A 6,337-nucleotide genomic window follows, 5' to 3' on the forward strand; every position below is an offset into this window, starting at 1 on the left:
ATTGAACATAGTGCCAAGAAAAATACATTCAATGTAAATGAGCCTGATTTCACAATTACAAAGTAGGAGATTACATTTTAAAAAACTGACTAACAGTGCATAAATTTATGAGTACAACCATCTACAGCTGGTTTAAGTAAAGAGCAAGAAGATCTACAGAGGACAACACAACCAGTAGACCCAGAACATGCACACTTTAAACAGAACGTTTCTAACCAGATGGTGGAGCCGAACTCAGGACTGCTGTGAGGCTTGCTACTACACCACCATGCTGCCCACATTCGGCATGCAGAATGTAGATGTTGGTGGCTGTATTAATGTTCTTTTGTCTTCTTTTATTTAGAATTTACCTTTCTCTGTTTTAAATCAAATGTGTGTGGCAACTCTGAGCATCTTTTACAGCCTTTTCACTACAAATCAGGTGTGTGTGAGAGAGAGGCTGTTTCAAAGGCGTTTAGTTTCTGTCCTTTATTTTTACTTAGCTTGAAGCTTGTGTGGAACAAATACTGTGTAAGTTAACAGAAGTCTAAGTATCACAGGTCTGCAATTTTATTAAATGAATGTTAGGTCCTGGTTGGCATGTTATGGTCTGACAGTGAAAAATAATCAGAATTCAAATGTGAGGTGAGACTATTAGATGTGATTCAACATGTACAAACTGGTGTCCTGTTTTAGATCACAAAAGGCTGCTTATTGAAAAATAAAATGTTTTTTTAAATTTGCAGTGTAAAGCAGAAGTTTCTAATAGTTTTGTCTTACTGATGCTCATTAAGGAATAACTTCAGACGCTGTTAAAAAAAACTAGTTTCTCCTATTACCGACACACAGAGGTCTGAGGGATCTTCCAGGAATTATGCCGCTAATTTCCAGAGGCCTGATTGGGCATTATCTCTTTTTTTTTTTTTTTTTTTTTTTTTTTTTTTTAAATGACATCAGAAACAGCAGTATGCGACATTACGTGATGGCAGAGCTTCAGTTCATCCTTTGTCATTTTTTTTTTTTTTTTTTTTTTTTTTTTTTTTTAATAAATAGGACAGGGGGAATGAATGAGAGAGAGAGGGGGAGAGAAAGAAAGAAAACCCAAGGGGAGAAGAGACGGTGAGAAGGGGGGGGAAGAGAGACAAAAAAAAAAAAAAAAAAAAAAAAACTCCTGGGTCACCTGTATGGAGAAAAAAAAAAACAAACAAACAAACAAACAGAGGAGACAGCAAACAACAAAGAGCAACATAATAATAGAGAAAACAAAGCACCATCACAATAAACTAGCTAGTCATAGATATCAGTATTTACTAAGTAATAAACGATATTGTGCAGCACGCAAGATAGACAGCGCACAGTGTGCTTTGAGGCAGCAGCCAAGAAAGCTTTAGTCCGCGTCTGTGAATACCCATGTGTGCATTGGGCATTATCTCTTATGTTGAACATAACCTGGTCCACAGCTGGGCTGTTGTGGAGCACAGAACAGGTGCTACAAAGCACACCTGTCACAACAAAGCCCAAGTCACTTCATCAAACAAGCTTTTTCTTTTCACAGTTCAGCATGCATGCAGTCTACTTGCTTATACATGCCATCTATACAGGAAATGCACCATTTGAAAGAAACACAAACATCACCTGTCATTTTAATCTGAGAACATAAAAAACCTTCATTAATCCAACCATATTATTATTGGCTCATGTTTCCTATAGGTCACTAACCGTGTTAATGAGGGGGTGACTTGGCCTGAGAGTAAAGGGTGGGGCAGTCTGCCTCACAGCTGCTCTCAGCAACACCAACCCACCCAGAGAAAGGGGGGGGCTCTTTATCTGTTCAGCACAATAAAAGCCTTTTACATCAAAGGAAACAGAACAGAAGTTAGAGATCAGATCCCACGATATCATTCACCAAACTCCAACCAAACCTCCAGAGAAAAAACAAACAAAAACAATTTAGTCCTACATAAAGGCTAATGTGGGACCTACCTGACACTGGGACACTTCAATACAAGACAGGTAAACTGAGATCAGAGTAATGAGTCACATCGCAAACTAATCAGCTGCTTTTACCATTTTTAATTCAGTTTTTATACAAATAAGCAAAACTGCAGTAGCTTCACAGCACAACAGGGGGCCCCAGCCCACTGTATGAATCACTGTCAGGTATATTTACTGGTTTGGGATTCAGTTGTTATTTAAAAGTTTTATTTAATGTTGTTTTTAACTCCCCTGTCATTGTGACAGTGCACATTGTCTCCCCACCTCTCCTAATAAACTTAGCATTATAAATACACATGTCCTCAATACATTTGTGGGTTGAGCAGCAGAGTATATGTGGGTTAGAGCCATGGAAAACTTGCCACATCTTCTCTGCCAGTACTAACTGTATTTAGGAACACGTTAAATTCTGAGTTTCCCTCATATCTTCAAACTTATAGTTTGCCTAAAGTGGACACTAGATTGGAAATTCATGTCCTATAAACACAACAGAAAACTACAGTCAAACTGAACTTTTCAGACCAAAACAGAAAATGAAGTTGGTCAATTTAAAAATATTACATCAACACATATCTTTAAGTCATTAAAAAAAAAAACTGACATAGTTTTACGGTCATCCAAAATCATTGTTTCTTATTGGTCCACATAAACAAAGTACAAATAACTTAACATGGGGCAGTACTGTATGATGTCTTGGCTAATTTATGAATCTAGCTGATGTTCTCTGCTTGAAGTAAAAAGGACATTTTCAGGACCTGTGTCTTAGTTTGAAACAATTAAACGGGACCCTATAACACCTGAGCCGAGGGCAACACAGTTACTTTTAGGGCTCGTTTATAAGTTTTTATTTTTGTTAAGGTCCTGCAAAGTACTGGATTTAGATATCTCTCAGAACTATGAAACCAGCTCAACCTTTCAGGAACAGGTCTTCTGATCCCACACTGATCAACATGTTTTTGCCTGTTTATGCTACAAGTTGCTGGAATAACCTACTGACTCATGTTAGGCGTTTTCCAATATTAGAGGCATTTCATTTTAAAAGCACAGTTTAACCTTTTCAGTTGTTGTTCCTGGTCTTAATTTGCATTTCATGTCATTTCTATTTATTTCATTTATTGTTGTTGGAGAGTTTTATTAATTTTACTGGTGTTAACTAATGTTGATCCTTAGTTAATATTTCATTTTATTTCTACTTCTTTGACTGGATTAAATTTTGCTCCATCATTCTAACGGGTCTGTTGTTTACTCAAAACCTCAGTTTGTTAAATTTCAGTTTTTGGGTTCATGTGTGGGTCTTTATTCTTATTTAATGCTGCCTTCATGTTTTTGTTGATGCCATCTGTTCTTAATTATTCCTCCTAATGCGTGCCTGGTGAGTTAGTTTCAGGCTTTCTTAATGGTTTTATAGCTCCAGCCTGCTTCACTGACTCCCACAGCTGTGTCCACCACAGCTTCATCAAATATTAAGATTGAGCAGAATTATTTATTACTTCTACCATTATAATCATTCACTATTACTTATTTATAAGCCGTGGTTCTTACAATAATCACTTTGCAATTAAGTGTTGCAGACCTTTTTGTGAGTTATATATTTAGTTATTATTGAGACTCATGTTGCAAACATGAGTTATAACACTGCATTAAAAGGACAGTAAGCTGTACTGTGTATGGAGTACAGGAAGTGAAAGAAAAACACAAATACAGAAAGAAGAACATCTATAGTTTTCCTCTTGGTCTACATTATCATCTACATCTGTATTTAAACGTAACTAAATCTGTTTAAATGAAAAACCTAAGTTCCCTCTGCTATTAAAAAATCTGATCTCTATGTAACTAACTATGGAACATCATTAATGTTGTGATAAAAAAACGTTTTTCTCAGCTGCTTCAGTCCTTTTCAGGGCCTCTTATTTAAAAATTAGAGTCTTCAGTAAAGTTTGTTACTTCAGATCATCAGAGCACATCAGATGTTTCAGGAAATTAAAGCAAAGTAGTAAGTAGAAATGGTTGTGTATGTTTTTATGAGCAAGCTAGACAGATAATGTTTCTATTGTCTGCATGCTATCAAATATATTGATTTGTAGCTGTGAGCCTGTTATGCTGCAAGGATCTGTGGCTGAAGTGACACGATGTCCAGTGATGCCCTGCACATGCAATAAAGTCCCATTTTTTGTTTGCTCGGTGCAGCACTGTGCACACTTTAAAGTAAATATTGTTTTCCCTCACAATATATGCAAATGTAAGAAGTCTTTGTCTTTACAAGTGGGAAACATGTGCTTTAAAAATCAGTGTCTTGGGATTATTCTGTTACATAATCCAGTAGAGCAGGCTTTCAGCCTCAGAGAAAAGTCGGACTTTAATAGACGTCATATGGGTCTCACAGCCTTTTGTAAGTAATCCTTTGCTAAGTGGCTGGTACTTTCTGTTAAAATGCTACCACCTTGTGGTGAAAGTTTTCATTCACTTTTACAGACGTTTTTCAGAAAAAAAAAATCTTAGATTTGTCTAAGAATAGTAACGTTTTTCATATTTACTACATTTCGAAGTAAATAAAGAAATCATGCTTCTTTGCCAACACTGCTTTTTGCCAGTACCCTCGATCTTTAGATTGACTTCAGTGAAATTTAAATTGGGATTTTTAGTGGCTATTTTTAAGCTTTTAAGCTGCTACATGTTTTATTCACTATGAAAATAAAGAACTTTCGAGTGATTTGCACAGACATGTACTCGTGGTGCCCTTTCTAGTTTGCAGCTATTCTGTGTTAAACGTGTAAAATATAATTTAAAAAATATATATAAAAAATTAGACACAATTTACATCATTTTAGAATTTCCTAAAGACAATTAAATGAATGGTTTTTTAAGTTCATGCACCAAATAATTATAAATCGTACACTAAATGATCCAGTATCCATGTAGATTTTTGTAGATTTTTTTTAATCCTTGAATCTATCCATGTAAAATTTTTGTAAAAAAAATATAAAAAAAATGTAAACCTTGAATCTTGGATATAAAGAGCAATATTTTTAATGACAACTCGCGCAATTACCAGTGCCATGCGGTGGGCCGAACTGGACCCTATGGGGGCCCACCGCATGGCACTGGGCCGTATGTTTGACACCCCTTGTCATAAAACAATAACGACAGAAAAGTAAGTTTAATTTGAGGGAGAGTCAGACAAAAGGCAGGGAGGAGAGACACGGTAGAGCGAGATGGACAAAGACAGACAGAGAGGAGGAAGAGGAGGAGGAGGAGGAGGAGGGACGCTGTCATCACGTACAGCCGCGGAGAGAAGGGAAGGGCGGGGGTGAGCCTCAGCCGGTGTCTGTCTGCAGCAGCGGCCATGCTGCCTGACTCGGTGCATCCCGGTCCACCGGTGTAGCCTCCCTCCTGCATCCCTGTATCCCAGGTCAGCGGACGGACCCGGAACAGCTCGGTTAGAGTGGTTCAGCACGCCGGGAGCCCCCGGAGCAGACCGTAACCAGAGCACCGAGGAGGGGAAAGAGGAGAAACGCTCCATAGCAACAAACCGGTTCCTCGGCATTATTGGTAGGTGCCTCCCTTTCAGTGTACGTGTGTGTGTTTGAATGACGCTGTCAGCCAGCTTAGCAGTGTTAGGGCGGATAGATGGATAAAGTCAATTCTGTTATCAGATAGAGAGAGAGAGAGAGAGAGAGAGAGAGAGCACGGGTATTATAAGCATTTCATCTGCAGGGTTTTATTTCTCATTGGGCTTAAGCTAAATCTAATAACACTGGAAATCGATGCAATTCTCCCACAGTGGCTGTGCAGCCAAATTTATGTCACACATTTGAACACATTGACTGTATGATGCCTATCAGTCCTGATGTGCATGTGCAATTTATCGTGGGGGGCGGGGTCTTAATGATCTTCAATAGAAGCCCATTCTGCTCGGGCCAGCTCCTTAAAGGTACTTTTTGTAAACGCACTGCAAAATGCAATAAAGACCATCACCACAAGGTGGCAGCATTTTTGCCAGAAAGTTTATGGGCAGTTGGAAATTTCACGGGTGCGTGCCTCTGACAGACCCTGCAAACATAGTGGACACAGTGCTAGAATTACCCCAGTCAACAGTGTTTGTGGCACAATGGCAAAAACTGCACTGTAGACCGACAGATGCTGACGTTTTCAGGTACTGTTGTGGACCAGTGACTCTTTCAGGACAAGGAATATTTATTTTATTATTGCATGAAGAAAACAAACACATGTATTCATTTTAAATATGGTTTTGGATTGATAGCTAATTTAAATGGTTGTGATCGAATGAAGCCCAGCAGGCTGTGAGTCTCAGATGTTGCCACAATATTCCATCCAAGACTTGATATCGAGGGAAAAAAAGGTT

The sequence above is a fragment of the Diplotaxodon limnothrissa genome, linkage group LG3 (genome assembly GCF_057381915.1).
Source record: "Diplotaxodon limnothrissa isolate DT_005_m linkage group LG3, D_limnothrissa_male_GT1.1, whole genome shotgun sequence".
NCBI classification, from domain to species: domain Eukaryota; kingdom Metazoa; phylum Chordata; class Actinopteri; order Cichliformes; family Cichlidae; genus Diplotaxodon; species Diplotaxodon limnothrissa.